Below are 16,479 nucleotides of genomic sequence, written 5' to 3'. Positions count from 1 at the left end.
GCAACACCTATCAAAAGCCCTATAGAGCTGCATAATCTTTGACCTAACAATTTCAAGTCAAAAGGCTAAAGGAAATACATAGACAAGTACAGCACATGAAAATGTTGATCGTAGCATTATTTACAGGGGTGAAAATTTGAAAATAAGCGGAAATTGATTAAATAAATAATGATATATCCTTATGATGGAATGCTACCTGGCTATTAAAAGTCATGTTGGAGAGAAAAATGTAATGGGCCATGGAAGTGATCATGACATCTTAAGGTTACAAAACAATGGGTACAATCTGCTCCAAATGGTGGCAGGGGGTGGTGGTAGTGATGGTGAGTGATAAACAGAAGACTATATAGAAAGAGTATCGGAGAGAAAACCGAAACATGGGAAGGAAACTCACTCAATATGGCAACAACTCTATGGGTTGTTCTCACTTGTTCTCTGGGTTATCTTAAGTTTTATAAATTTTCTACTGTTTACATGTATTACTGGTATAATCCAAAAAGAATATATATATATATATAAAACACATGATAAATGTTATAAAGTCTTCAAAGTAATACTTATCATAGTAATGGAAATTGCTGCCTAGTCCACAATGTCCCATGAGGCTTAGTAAGTGTGAGGATGTGGAAGAAGCCTGGAGAGTCCAATGTGATGCCTGGAACTGGGCTTTTTCTGTGGTAGTATGATAATGCCCACTATGTCCTAGGTCTACTGTCATTCCACCTCGGTCACCACTGAGGCCACCACAACACTGACAAGTAGCTGCACAAAACTGACCAGCTCCACTTGCTCTATGACACTCTGTATCTGGTACTCCTGAACTTGGGGAGATGGGAAGGAGGAGAAAACAGAATCAGGAAGGAAGAGTAAGGTTTGAGAACACGTGGGCATTGCCTTTCCTGAGAGCTTGTTAGAGATGCAGAATCTCAGGCCCACATTTCCACCCACTGAATCAGAATGTGCATTTTAACAAGTCCGCAGGCAGCCGATCAATATCAATGATTCTCTCTCATTATTGATGTTTCTATCTCTCTCCCTCTCCCTTCCTCTCTGAAACCAATGAAAATATATTTTAAAAATAAATAAATAAAATAAAAAGCCCTCTCTAGAACATAACACTTTTCCTTACTTTGAGATGAACTTGAGGTGAACTAAACACACACACACACACACACACACACACACACACACACACACACACACACAGCAGCCAACTGTGTAGAAGTTTTTCTCAAACAAATGTTAATTATCTAAAAGATATAAAATCAAGGTAACCACCTAGATATATGTGCAGAGCCTCAGGGCCCCTGGGCAATGTCAAATCTCTGGCATCCACCCTGGAGAGCTACTACCCTCGGTTAAGCTTTTTCTCCTAAACAACAGAGGTCAGTCATTCCCTCCTCTAAGTGGGAATCCCGAGTCTCCTGAGCCTCGCAGGCTGGGTGGGGAGTTGTGCATGAATGGTTAACAGGGCTCTGCCCAGGAGTGAACATGAAAATAGCAAAACCAAGTCAAAGGAATATCAGGAACTCAAAATCCAGCCCCTAACAGCAGCTCAGAGAAGCAGGCAGAGAATATGGGAACCAAGCTGGCCCAGAGTGGCAAAGGGACAGAGCCAGAATCAGAACCGGGACCTGCTGGTCTAAATCTAGAGCCATTTGGTTTTACTCAGGGGTGCCAGATGTCCTCTCAGACCTTGAACAGGCTCCTTTAGATTCCCCCCGGAACCCTCTCCACACCTATGTCCACCATTGAAGTGTGGTGATGGTTCAGGCACACAACCCTTTCAGCTAGATACTTCTATTTTCCATTTTAGAAATGGAAAAAGAAAAGATGGAAGCTCAGTGACTTGCTTGAATTCATTCAGCTGCCAGGTGACACAGCAGCAAATGCAACCCAGAATCTGTTGGCTTTTTTCACGGTCTAACATGGTGTTAGAGGTCATTAGGGTCTTCAATTACCAGTTTATGCCAGATGTTCAACTAAAGTAAACACTTAACCCTCGTCTGTGAGGTGGGATCCCTTGCTTCCCTTGTGGATAGATGAGGACACTGGGCTACGGAGGGTTGCCCATGGTTACAAGGCAAGGAGGTGAGGTCAGGGTCTGAGCCCTGCTCTTTCAGGTTCCAAAGCTGCTGTTCCTCCCCATAGCCCATGCTGCTCAGTCTGAAGCACCCCGGAGTGCACGTAGACACTGACCTAAGTGGCCATAAAGAGGAATTAGAGTTTGACGTTAGGAAGTCTGCCCTGGCCTTGAAGATAGACAAACACTAGGCTGGATAAGCCAAGAATTCCAAAGGGCTGCAAATGGGGCAGAAGCGGAGCAGCTGGCAGTCTCTGACCACACAGAGCAGAGAGCTCGCAGTGTCCATCTACCTAAAGGCCAGGATGTACTTCTCCACGTCCAACCTTGAGCTCTGCAGCACAAAGCCTGCTTTGAAAAATATATTTGGGATTTAACAGCATAGAGTTTAGTATTTTTTTTTAAGCGTACGTTTTATTGTGGCATTTTCCCATGTCACAAAAACTCATCTTCAAAAACAACATTTAATCTTTTCTAATATCTCCCTGTTGGGTTCTGCCATACTTCTCTTATCCAATTGTTTACCTTTCTTTCACTACTATAGATAACACTGCCATGACCATACTTATTCTTACAGCTTTCTACCCATCTCTAGCTGCTTTCTTTGGCCAGAGTCCTCCAGTTGGAATACTGGACTAAAGGCAATGTGTCTCAGGGACTACTGACAGTCACTGCCAAATTGCTTTCCTCGAAGGGTGTATTAATTTGCATTTCCAGCAGCAGCAAAGGAGAGTACCTGTCTCCCAGCTCCCTCTTCAGAATCCAGCATTGTCTTAGAAAGAATCTTGGCCCATACGAGAAGTGAAAAATGGCAGCATGCATCTGCACAGAGCAGTGTTTAAACAACCTACCTCTAGTCATATACCCAGTGTGTGGGTGAACCAGAATTAGAACTCAAGAGATTAAGCTTCAGGAGCTGGGTCCCTAGCCAGTGCCCCAGAGTACCTAGCCACAGCTTGGGTTATGTCATGGGTGTTACATGTCAGCTCTTGTTTGAGGACATTTTACACGAGAGACCCACCAGGGCATGGATCTTGGCATTAGTCTTTGATCATCCCAAGCTTCTGCAACACTAGGAATGCTCTGCCTCTGCATTGTCTGACATCGTGGCCACTCTCCTCTACTGAGCATTTGAAATCTGCCTAGTGCGACTAAGGAGAGGAATTATTATTTTGATTCCACTTTAATTAAATTTACTTTAAACTGGGACTAGTGACTACCCCACTGCACAGCACAGCTCTAGAATATCTAATGCATCACCCAATGAAATATTTGCAAAGTGACCAACTCATGTCATCTCAAGCCAGGTACCTCTTCTATAGTTCCTGCAAGGCAAGCCTTCGCCTCTCCCTCCCTAATCTCCATGTGTCCACTTGTTCACGAGAAGGCAGGGTTAATGTTATTTATCTGCCATGTGGGGGTGATGTGAAGATCAGCTAATTAATGCTTGCAAAGAGCTGCTCTGCTATCTGGTTCTCAGAATAATTGCACGTTAATAAAACGTTTAAGGAGCCAATTCTCATCCAGAGGCCAAGGCAGGGCTGGGTTTATTTAGTAAAAGGCCAGTTTCTCTGGCTCACCCTGCACTGGATCCCTCCTCTGTAGAGCCCATCAATGCAGCCTGCTTTCAATGGGAAGGACCCACCCATCAGACATACTGACATTTACCTTTGCGGTGGCTTTGATGTCACAGTTTGATGAGTAAATTAATACCACAAACAAGATTGGGGAGGGCGGATATTTAACCAACTTGAACAAATTGCTTTTAAGCTCTTAAGCACTTTAATTGCTTGCGTGATAATGACACAAATTTTTAAATGTCTTGATCCACTCTCAAAGTTGGCCCAGTAAAAGGACCTCTGCAGAAAACACTTTGCTGCAGAAAGCCCTCAGTTTGTGTTCCATGTCAGTCTCAAAGTTACAAAGTTGCCATTCCGGGAAAAGCAGAGCCAGATAGTCCTAGCTGTGTTACCTTGGGCCAATGGCTTGCCTTACTGAGCCTCAGTTTCCTCATCTCGAACATGAAGATAAGAGCAGCCACCTGACAGAGAGAAGGCGCTCAGTCCATGCTTGTTCTGCTCTTGCCCCTTCTTCCACCTCTTCCCTCCACAACTGGATGAGAAGACAGACTATGTCCCTCCCCAAAATCTTCTAAAAAGAAGATGCCAATTCTTGAAACCCAAAAGGAAAGAATGGACACCTTCCTTTATAGTGTCAATCCATGAATATCAGACAGCTCCTCCTGACGTCTGGTGGTCATCATTATCACTCTCTGAAATAATGTCACAGTAGGAAGTCTCTTGAACCCTTGCTACTCCAAGTGTGGGCCAGGGACCAGCAGTATGGTACCCCCTGGCAGCCTGACAGGAATGCAGATTCTTGGGCCCTACCCCAGACCTACTAAATCAGAACATGCATTTCACAGGATTCTTAGGTGATGTGTGTTTATTAAAGTTTGAGAAGCACTACCTTACAAAACATTAAATACACTCTCCTCTCTGAATCTAATTTTACAGAGAGGGGAACATCCCAGGAATGGGCAAGCGTTTTACCCAAAGAATAATGTATTAGCTGCAACCCCTTTGCTTGCCTTTCAAGGGGGTTGAAGGCCAGACTTTTAGAAATCAATGATCATTCTACAGCAAGAAAAATTGGCTCTTTAAGATAAAAAACATTCTTTTTTAATTTCACTTTAGAGATTTTAGAAGGAGGATGGGAGAAAGAAAGAGAGAGAGAGAGAGAGAGAGAGAGAGAGAGAGAGAGAGAGAGAGAGAGAGACTTGTTGTTCCACTTATTTATGCATTCATTGATTGCTTCTTGTATGTGCCCTGACCGGAGATCGAACCTGCAACCTTGGTACATCAGGACGACACTCTAATTGACTGAACTACCCAGACAGGATAAGAGAAAAACATTCTTAAAACCTAATGCTCTTGAGGACTACCATGATTCACCGATTGCACCCGATACCCTTTTCCACTGTAGGCCCTGCTACAGAGCTCCCGGCCAGGAAACAAATGAAGGACTCAGGGACACAGGGAGCAGGAGCACTGGTCTACTGCTCTGCAGATCCTGCTACATCCATGTCCTGTTTCCCTTTTGCTTCCCAAATCAAAGAAAAGCCCTGATGTGATGTTCAGAACATGACAAAAGACAAAAACATTCCCTCACCTTCCCTAGTGAAACTGAGTGGTGTCAGTATCAAAGGCAGTATCTAAACACTCCTCAGAATTCAAAGTGGGCCACCAGCGGAGCGGGTTTGCTCTGCGGTGGCCATACCCTCCAGCAACCCTGAGGTGACCCCTCTATCCAATCTAAAGGCCACTTTCCGATGCCTCCTGCTGAGCGCGGGGACACCTGGGAAATGGGAGGACTGGACTTCCTCCCCTGGCTCCACTGAATTCTTTGTCAGATGGCTAGTCATCTAACCACAGGGAGCAAATCTTTTCTGGGTCGTAGAAATCTGACACATGAAAGAGTGAGACTGGCAAATACACATCTGATTGAACTGGCCCAGGCGAGGATGGGATCAGATCCCAACTCTTTCCACTTCGAAAACAGTGTGTAGGCATGTCAATTTCCAACTTCCTCCCTCCCTTCCTTCCTCCTTCCTTCCTTCCTTCCTTCCTTCCTCCTTCCTTCCTTCCTTCCTTCCTTCCTTCCTCCTTCCTTCCTCCTTCCTTCCTTCCTTCCTCCCTCCCTCCCTTCCTTCCTCCCTCCCTCCCTTCCTCCTTCCTCCCTCCCTCCCTTCCTTCCTTCCTTCCTCCTCCCTCCCTTCCTCCTCCTCCTTCCTCCCTCCCTCCCTCTCCTTCCTTCCTCCCTCCCTCCCTCCTTCCTTCCTCCTCCTCCCTTCCTTCCTTCCTCCCTCCCTTCCTCTTCCTCCCTCCCTCCTTCCTCCCTCCTCCCTTCCTCCCTTCCTCCCTCCTTCCTCCTTCCTCCTTCCTTCCTTCCTCCTCCTTCCTTCCTTCCTCCCTCCCTCCCTCCCTCCCTCCCTCCCTCCCTCCCTCTCTCTCTCTCTCTCTCTCTCTCTCTCTCTCTCTCTCTCTCTCTCTCTCTCGCCCAGGCACAGTGAAGAGAGATGGTTGGGCTGATTTCCCAAACTGCCATGCAGCAGGTGGGGAGAAGCTTGGGCCAGTCTCCACTGTCTCCTTTATAAGATGTCCTAGGCGGCCATTCATTCCAAGGCCTCTGAACCAAAGGGAAAGGAGAAGGCTGGGGGGGGGGGGGGGAGGGGGGCGGGCGGGGGAGGAATCCACTGCCTCAGCAAAGGCTGAAAAGCATACACTTCTCTGAGGAACTGTTTGTCATTCACCATGGAGCCCGTTCCCACCTACAATACAGACGAACATATTTACATATTTCAACTCCATTGCTGGCTGAAGCTCCACAGAGTGATGCTCCAGAGACAGCCAGGGAGGAAAAATGTTCTTGGAAAAAGGATTTGCCTATCAGTTTAGCACAACAGTTCCAAGATATGCAAATCCCCTGCTTGAGGTTTGATTGTTACCCCGACCTCCCTCCACTACTTAGGCTCCAAGCTGCCAAGGGATCGCAACATAAACAGCCACATTCTGGTTGAAAATATGGAGCAGGAATCACAGTATACCCCACTGCTTCTTGAGTGTGACAGAAGTCTCAGCATGGCATCTGCCTTTGACCCTGCCATCCTACTTTCTAGGAATCTGTCTTAAGGAAATATGAAAAATGCCATGTGTACAAAGATAGTGACTACAGCTTTGCTATAATAATAAAATACTAACAAAATGTCCAAGCGTGGGGACTGTTTAAATAAATTATTCCACATTAAAACATTGGGGTTCTATGTAGCCATTAAAAATGTTACCATGGGGGTAAAATTATAACAGGATGAGACTTATGTTTAAATGATAATAAGAATCCAAAATATCATAACCATGATCTCATCTTTTGTACATTTATAGAGTCATAGGCTCAACCCAAAATGTGGTCAAACTTATTTTGTCTTTGATTTTCTCTATATTGTATTACTTTGCTACAGTGAAGATATATTACTTTGGCAATTAGATATCATTACCATGATATCTAATTACATAACTTAATAATTAGATATAATAAAGACAAAGGTTGGAAAGAAACTGTGACAAAGCAATAAATCTATAACCCCCAGAGAACTAACCACCTACATCTATACTGTTTCTTTAGAAACTTTCCTTATGGAAAACTGAAACTTCAGAGGTCCATGTGTGCTTGGCTCCCTCGAAACTGGGGCACATGTTACTTTCAAAGTGGCCCATAGCAAAGATGGATTCAGCTATCATTACTATAAACCAGGCTGATAAACAAGGTAAGAACCAGGTAAACATTAGATCTGGAATTGATTTAACCTTCTAGGTTCTTGGAATCAAATCTTCAAGGAGGTGATTTAAATTCTGTTGTTTTTTTGTTTGCTTCACTGTTTAGATTCATGGATGTGGGAGAATGTACTGGGACCAGAACATCAGCAGGCTTGAGTCCAAAACAGTAGCTAGTCATTAGAATTGGACAGGACCCAGGTAAGGACTTGCACCATGTACTTTCTCAATTTCATTTTCCTTCAATCTCTATGATCATTGTAGAGTATGAGTGCTCATCCTGAGTCCCTTGCTTGTGCTGCCCAACAATCTTTATCTTAAACTACTAACCACCTTCTCACCCATATGTGTAACTTTTGATCTGGAAATACCAGGTTATGTAACATGCCAATCTGCACAAAGAATGTAATTTTGTCAGAAAAAAAAAAAAAAAAGAACTCAACAAGGGAGAAATTCTAACAAAACTGGAAATGGCTTTTCTAAGAAAAGAGAAGATATTTTTGTTCCAAGCATTTGAGCTAGTTTTAAATAGACTATGGGTGCAATGTTGCTGGTTGGGGCGGGGAGGGGACTGTTGATTCTCCTGCTCAACCCTCACCCAACAAATGCACAATGTTGGAAAGGGATAGAGGAGGTAGATGGGAATGATCATCTGTAAATGGCCTACAATGTGTCAGAGGTTTATGCACATTAATTCTTACAGAGTTGTAAACTAGACAGTACCTTTCCATGTTACACATGAGAGAAGTGACGTTCCATACAACCATAATGCCCACCCAGTAAGTTAAGGGGTTGAAGTCATATCCCATCAACTTGCTTCAACAAAAGTGCAGAGGTGAGGTGATTATACCTCACTGGGTCAGATATGCTGGAGGAGAGCCCTTGGAGTTCTACTCACCCACTGCTACTTGCCCAGTGTTCCACTACAACACCTGCTTCACCGGGAGCTCACTGCCTCATATTCCAAATTATCCCATTGGCTGTGGATCTATCTGTTCTCTGATGGTTCTTCTTCAGGCTGAGCACTGAGCAAAGCTGGCCCTTCTTCCCCTACAGTCCACAGATGGTTTATTGGCTCCCTGCCCCATTCTACCTCCACCCCCAAAGAGAGGCCTTGATGAGAATAGGGTGCTGGCAGATGAATCGGAGATATCTCTCCTGAAAACAGAGCCTCTCCATTCCTGACAAAGTCCCCACCCAGCTCTGGAGAAGATGGCTAAGTCATGGGTTAACCAGTCCCCTGCCCCCACGCACTTAAAGACACGTGCTGGGAATAAAGCCTTCTCAGAGTTAGCTCCCTAAAACTATAAGAACAACCGTTTCCTTAGTGTTGCCTGAGAACAAGGGGATGTTACATTCCCCAAACATTCCCGGGGACTATTGCAGGCAAGGCACCACCAAGGGGAAACACTCATTCACCCAGGAAATCGGCTCCCAGGGTCCAATTCCACTACATGAAAGGACTTCTGGTCACCACCCTCACCAGAAAAACTGGTTCTTTCTCACCATCCCCTTATAATGGCTACAAAGAGGGGAAAACCTCTTTGAGCAAGTCTGGCCTCTTCGCACCCCTCGATCCCCAGGACACACACACACACACACACACACACACACACACACGCATGCATACAAGCACACACAAACACACACGCTTCCACCGCCACCACCTGTGAAAACATTCCTCCTAACTTTGGCAAGGAGAGCTCCCAGGCAAAGCTGAGCGGTAGGACGCCTGCAGCGCCGGGACCCCCAGAGCCATGGCCAGGCCAGGAGAAGGGAGGGAGGCGCAGCCTGGATGGGCAACACAGGGCGCTCAGGGTAGGAACGTGGCTTCACCAGGAGGTCTGGGCTCGGGTTTCCCGCCCAGGCCCCGCCCACCCGGCGGCCCCCCGCTCCCCCAGAACTGTGGCTCTGCCCACCTAGGAGCCCCAAGCCAGAGGCGCCCTGCAGCAGGCGGCTGAGAGGGCCAGGGAGCCTCCGTTGACGAAGCTAACCAGAGATTTCGGGAAGCAGCCGGAGGCGGGCGGGGAGGAGGGCAGCACTGGGAGTGTGCGGAGGAGGGGAAGCGGGAATGCACCGCCCCTGCGCGCGGGGAAACAGGTTGCCGCGGATCCGGGTCTCCTCCCCGCGGCAGTCCAGCCAGGATCCCATTGCTGCCCGGCCCAGGAGCAAACCCAGCGCCTCCCGAGCGCCCTCCGGCTTCCCGGACCCCCGTGGCGGAGCCGGAGCCTGAGCCCTTCTGGCGGCGGATGAAAGGCGCCTTCCGCAAGGTCGGGGCGCGGCCGGCCGGCACCTGAGCTCTTCCAGCCACGCACGAGCTTTGCAATCGCGTTGTTAATGATCATGGCAGCGGCAGGAAGTACGAACGGCCCCAGGTCTGCGAGAGGGAGGATTTCTTTTACAGCGCGGAACACGCAGAGGCAGACCCGGGATTTCGGGGGGGGGGGGGGGGAGGGGGGGGTGCGGGGCTTCCGGACGCTGGAATGTGGGTAGCAAAACACCCCCCACCCGGAGCGACACCACCTCCCAACTGCTGGGGAGAGTTCAGGGCCTCTGTGCCCCAGACTTCATTCAGTGTTCCGCGCAGCTCCTGCAGGTCGAGGGTGGCTTATCCCTCTACAGGGGAAAAACAAGATTTAAAAACACCCTAGTGCTGTGGTTTCTCTATCAACGACCATCTGCGTACTCCAGGGTGCGGCGGTGAAGGGAAGTAGCGAGACAGGGAGGATACACGCAACAGAAGCAAACTGCCTCCGCGGAGAGGGGCCGAAGGAAGCCATACTCCGCACCCATGCCCATCCCCTCCCCTTCAGCGCCGGGCTGGCTCCGTAAAGCAGGCTCAGTACACAATGGTGGCTGACCCTGGCAGAGGCCAGCACGTTCCCTCTGAACCCCCCGCCGGAGTAGGCCCCGGTGGCTGCGATGCTTGGCATCTCCAAAGGGGACCAGGCATCTCGGGGCAGGTTTCAAACACTGAAAGGGCGCGAGGTGTGAAAGATGGGGAGGTGCGATCCGAGAGGCCGAGAGGAGGGGCTTTGAGGTTCCCCAGGACACAAAGTCAGTTTCCTAAAACAGCATTCCCCGGAAGGGCTCCCTCCCAATGCACCCGCGGACTCGGCGGACTCCATGGACCCTGAGTTCTGACCCGATCCGTCCCGGATGCCCTACCTGCCTGGATAACTGGTTCTTTGGGGACAGTGGCATCAGCACTCACCGCCCCTGGCAGAAGTGGGCGCCGCCTGGTGCCAGGCGCCCTCCTGCCGGGTACTTACATTCCCTGAGCAGGCAAACTTTCAGGCTTGTCTTTTGCTGGCATCACGCTGCTGGGTAATCACTGAGGCAGTTTATGTAACTGCCCGCGATGCAGGTCGGCAGAGCTCCCTGCATGCGCCGCCGCACAGCTAAGCACATGGGTAGCCCTGACCCAGAGCTCGGATCCGGAGCGTGCCCCGCCTCGGCCTTCCACAAAGCGGCAGGGAGGGCGATCTCATGGGCTCCTCAAACACCGAGAGTGTAGGCAGGATCCGGCAAAACCCAGGCAGCTTCTCTTCGCCCCTTTCGCTGCATTGACGGCTCAAGGATAACTGCATATCTACGAACCTTCTCTCCAGGGCTGGGGGGTGGGGGGTGGGGGGTGGGGTTGTTAGGGACCAGAGGGGTGATTGGCCTGGTTCTGAAGAGGGGCCGGTACCCAAGTAACTAATAATGCCCTCGTCCACATGGACCAGGGTGCACAAATCGCCTGAAAGGGGAGCCGATTTCCAAAGTTAGAGACCACGCAGTTACATTTCCAGTACTTTCCAACCTAGCTTAGGCGGGGGCAGAGCAGAGAACCGGCGGGCAGCCGCCAGCGAAGCCCACCCTACCGCCCCGCCAAGGAGGACTCACCAGTTGAACCTCCCCGGCCCCTACTAGTTGGCTGTGTATTCCTCTGGTTGCATGTACACACACACACACACACACACACACACGCGCCGCGATACCACCTCCAATATAAAGGCTGCATTTTTAAGTCTTGAAGAAAATGACTAAGGAGCTCGGTGATCACATTTCAACCAGAGCACATTTCCCGGAGCCCTGGGTACTAGCAGTCACACACACACTCGCACACGGAGTGCTCCGAGTGTCCGCCCCGCGGCTGCAGCCTCAACTCGATCCGAGGGAAACGTAAACGCTGCTGCAAGGCGGCGGGCGGGGAGGGGCGAGCACCGCGCCCGCTGCAGAGGGCAAGGGGCTGGGGGTCTCGTCTCCGGATTCTCCGCTCCAAGCGCCGCACGCGCGGGGCCATTGCTGCCGGCGCTCGCCCCGCAGGGCAGGCTGCAGCCGCCCGAGCCCGGCGCCGCCTCGCGGGCTCCTCCAGCGCCCGCTGGGGCCCTGGGGCGGGGGGTTCTGCAGAGGGGCTGCGGTCGCTGGGACCCAGGCGGAAAGGGACTCCGGCGAGACAGACGAACCCGGGGCGCGCCGCCTCCCTTCCACTGGCCGTCCCGAGTTCGCGCCCACCACCCTGCCTCTCCCTCACCCTCGCTCCCAGGCTCCAGTCCGCAGCGGGCTCCAGGCTGCAGCGTCGGAGGCTTGGGGCTCCAGACCGGATAGCGCCCCAGCCGCCCTCCCTTCCTCCCCCGGTGCGGGCCAGGGGAACCGGCAAGAGTCCCCCGAAGCCCCTGGCGTCCGCGCGAGCTGCCCCGACCCAGCCACAGCAGTGCGCGCAGAGAAGCTGGAGTGCCGGCGAGGCGCCGCCGCGGTCCCCAAGGCGCTTTTCCGTGGAGCGGATCGCGCCGCCTTACCGTGGCTGCAGACTGCCGCCGCCGGGGAAGCAGGGAGGAGGAAGGCGAGGCACAGCGCCGGCGGCTCCTCTCGCTCTCGGCGGCGCGGGTCCTTGGCTCCTAGAGCCCGAAGTGGGCGCGCAGGAAGGATCCGATCCCGGCTCTGCGCTCAGCTCCAATGAGACCAACAATAGCTCCCGCGGGGCGCGGAGCCCCAGCGAGCCTCCAGCCGCGCGCGCACGCCGGGCTCCTGCTCCCAGCCGCTCCCGGCCGGCGTCCCTGCCAGCACTGCTGCCCCACATGAAACAGCTGCAATCCCGAGGCTTCTGGGGGGTTGGGCGGGTGTGTGTGCGAGCGCGTGTGCGTGTGTGTGTGTGTGTGTGTGTGTGTGTGTGTGTGTTTAATAGCTTCCCTCCTCTTCTTCCCCTCCCTGCCTGTTCGCCTGCCTGCCTCCCTCCGTCCCCCACCCTCGCTCTCTTACACACAGAGAGGGCGAGCGAGAGAGACACACACACACACTCACACACGCACACACAGGTTACATGAATGGGAGGCAGGAGCCAATCCTACGCGGCTGGGCGAGGCGCTGGGAGCAGGGCCGCACCACGGCGCGGGGGGGCGCCACGCAGGTGATGCGCTTCTTCCCTGGCCACGCACCAGCCTTTCAGCTCACCCGAGTCCCTTTCTCCCCAATGTCTTACTCTGTTCCCTTCCCTCCTTCCTCTCCGCTTTTTTCTTCATCTTCTCTCCTTTTCTTTTCTTTCTCCAATTCTCTGAATTCTCTCAGCTCATTTTACTCGGTCTGGTCTCCTCTTACCGCCCTTGCTTTTTCGGGACCCCTTTCTAAAACTTTCTCCTTCCTTGTCCCGACTTCCCTCTGCTTCCTCTCCTCTTGCCTTTTGTTCTCTTTCCTCCCGCTTTGGCTTTCTCCCCTATTTCCCTGCAGTACTGTCTGGTCTCCTCTCCTCCCTCCTTTACCTGTCCACTGGGGTCTCTCTGAGGTCCCAGAGGCCTCCCTCCCCGCCTTCCCCTCGATGTTATTTCACACCCCCTACAGGGATGGTCTCTCTCGCGTTGCTGCAGCAGCACAGCCAGAGGTAATTAAGAGCTGAGAACTTGAGCTCCTTCCTCAGGCATGCAAGACGCCAAAAGAAAGGCTCTCCTTCCTCGGACAACTTCCCCCAAACCACAGTAACAGCTACCGAGTCCTGATAGCAATCGTTTAAAAAATAACTGCAGTGCGCGTGGTCCAAGAGATGTTTGTCCTGCGCATATCTGGAGCGTGATCGCCAGCACATTTCCATGAAAAGGACGTTTTTCTATGATGAGGGAGGCAGCTTCAAGCAGTGGCTACTTGCAAGGGCTTCAGAAAGAGACTGGAGAAATTCCCTGCCTCCCCTCCTCCCCTCCCCCCACACCCAGCTGCACGCCCTTTGTAAGACTTAGGGCAAGCCATTACTCCTCACCCAGCCTCAGTTTTCTCATCTGTAAGGCAGGTAATGATACCTACCCCACCAGTTATAGTAAGGATTAACAGAGAAAGCACAGGAACAAAAGCACTGGGCATATAGGAGATGCTCAACTAATGTTCATTTCCTTCCCTGCCACCCCTTGGTTAAACTCCCTTCATGATCTTCTGCTACATTACATCTCCATGATCTAAAGCAGTGGTTCTCAACCTTGGCTGCACATTAGAATCACCTGGGACTCTTTTTAAAATCCTGATTTCTGGGCCTCATCCTCTGGAAATTCTGTTTGTTACTAATGTTGTGGCCCCACCCCATAACAAAGAAACAGAATTTCCGGAGGATGAGGCCCAGAAATCAGGATTTTAAAAAGATTCCCAGGTGATTCTAATGTGCAGCCAAGGTTGAGAACCACTGATCTAAAGTGTTTAAGGAAATGAGGGAGAAAATGTGACAATGCTAATTCCATATACCTGTACATGTGAAGCAAGATTGGGATATATATTTTTTAAATTCTATTGTGTGGTCAGGAGGCTAGCCAGTTGTCATCTGTTGATTACAGAGGTGACACAGAAATTATAACCTTGAGGTGCTAGAATACCCCTTCAACATCTATCTGAAGCTGCTGGAAAGGCAGGGATGGAGTAGGGATAGGTAGGAGGTTTCCTGCACTCTGTCAAATCTATTTTTAAAATATTTATAACTGAACACTGACCAGTGACAAAGCCTCTGAGACTCACTAAAATGTCAAGTCTTTGGATACCATTTATCAATTGTGTGTCCTCACTGCAGACATCAATTGCTGGGCATAGCTGTGATTGGCAGGCGGTTTCAGTCCTTCAACAAATATCTATTGACCACCTGTTCTGTGGTTGGTGCTGTGATTGGCTCTGGGCATCCACTGGTGAGGCCAGCATGCCCTGCCTTTGTGAGCATACAATGCAGCAGACATGTCTGATGAATGTGTAATAGGAAAGTGAGTCCCATAACTCCTTGAGAAAGACCATGTGTTCTGTGGACAAAATCATTTAAAATATGAGGTTCATGGAAGGGGAGATAATAATGGGATCCTTGAGAGGGAAAATTCTGGAATGCACTGCTCATTCTTTGCACCTCATTTGACCCACAAGGACATGGAGGCCTAAACGCTAAACGTAGTAGGTGAAAGTAAATGGGAAATGAGATATAAAGTATCTTTGGAATTCCATGGGGAAAATGGTAACTTTACTGTTAAAAAACCTGGCCAACTCTACCTTCACGAAGTAATTAATAAGTCAGCATCCCTGGGGATATGACAAATAGACATCATGTGCCTTCTGATATGAAACACTGAGAAGGACATAACACTACTTCCGTGGTATTCCTGCCAAAAATAAATAGCTCGAATCTAATGTCTGGGATATGTGTTTGTCTGATGAAGAAACACCAGACAAACACATATTGAGAACCATTCGATGAAGTGACTGTCATGGATTCATCAAAAATCCCACATTCATGAAAAAAGAAGACTCCGGAACAATTCCAGATTAAAGGAACGGCTTATTTGTCAAGGCAATAAATGCAACATGTGGTCCTGGACTGGCTCATTAATGGTGTTGTTGGTAAAATTAAGATAAGTCTATAGGTTAGATAACAGTACGTATCAATGTTAATTTCCTGATCCTGATAGTTATTGCACTTATATAGGGGACTATTCTTGTTTTTAGGAAATATACAACGGAAGTGTTTGGAGGTTAAAAAAGATGAACCAAGTCCAATGCCCACTTTTAAGGAGAGGCACAGTGTGGTGGATTTCTACCTAACGAATTGGCAGTGTGAACTCAGAAGGCTGCCCAGTCAAATCCTTGAGGGGAAGACTTCCTTTAGGAGGTGGAATTCAAGCTGAGTTTTGAAGGCAAGGAAGTTAGCTGGATCGTGAAGGGAGGGGAGTTGCTTTTTAAGCAGATGTAATAGTATAAGGACATGGACAAAGCATGAGGCACTCATTATGGCATGTGAAAGAAGTGCCTGGGTGACGCCTAGAGCAGTAGGTAGAATTAGATCTCAAAGGGGCCTAAAGGAAGCTAAAGATCACAAATATTCTGAAAGCTCAGGTACTGGGTGTGGGTGGGGAGCAGAGAGATATGAAAGGCTTTTAAGTAAAGGAGGCATGTGATCTTAAGTGTATTTGAGAAGAACAATCTGGCAAAAGTGTGGAGGAATGGATTAAAGACCATGGCTTTGGAAGAACAGGGATGATCAGTTAGGTCACTAGAGTAAACTCAGGCAATTGCAATGAGGATGGAGAGGGGAGGAAAGACTTAAAAGAGATCCAGGATCTAAAATGAACAGATTTTGGTGATTGGTTGGATGGGGGTAGGCAAGGGAAGTTTAACGCAACTCCTAGTTCTTAAGCTTGGATATTTAGGTGGAGGGCGGCACTATTTGCTTCAATGTCAAGAGAATTCAGGAGGAAGTGGAGGGGTTAGAGCAGTGGTTCTCAACCTTGGCTGCACATTAGAATCACCTGGGACTCTTTTTAAAATCCTGATTTCTGGGCCTCATCCTCCGGAAATTCTGTTTCTTTGTTACTAATGTTGTGGCCCCACCCCATAACAAAGAAACAGAATTTCCGGAGGATGGGGCCCAGAAATCAGGATTTTAAAAAGAGTCCCAGGTGATTCTAATGTGCAGCCAAGGTTGAGAACCACTGGGTTAGAGGGAAAAGTAAGGTCAGGTGTTATTTTATTGTAACCTAACTCTATAGCTAGCTTGAGAATGTCCTGTATGGCTGCTCTGTGCCATAGGAAACACTACTGTAAAATTCAGCCTAAGACCCTCCAACCAGCCAGCCCCAC

The 16,479-nt window shown here is 49.6% G+C and overlaps 1 protein-coding gene across 1 annotated transcript in view; it reads right to left on the bottom strand.

The window, feature by feature from the left end:
- The window catches only part of TENM4 (teneurin transmembrane protein 4), a 734,586-nt gene extending 722,041 nt beyond the window's left edge, over window positions 1-12,545 (bottom strand). The window contains exon 1 of the mRNA XM_036324847.1: window positions 12,198-12,545. The gene's annotated coding sequence lies outside the window, so the exon portion shown is untranslated. The remainder of the gene's footprint in view (window positions 1-12,197) is intronic.
- Window positions 12,546-16,479: the final 3,934 nt, after the last annotated feature.

The sequence above is a fragment of the Myotis myotis genome, unplaced genomic scaffold (assembly GCF_014108235.1).
Source record: "Myotis myotis isolate mMyoMyo1 unplaced genomic scaffold, mMyoMyo1.p scaffold_m19_p_10, whole genome shotgun sequence".
NCBI lineage: Eukaryota > Metazoa > Chordata > Mammalia > Chiroptera > Vespertilionidae > Myotis > Myotis myotis.
Note: the sequence above shows the minus strand (reverse complement) of the source record. Positions and strands in the feature narration are given on the sequence as shown.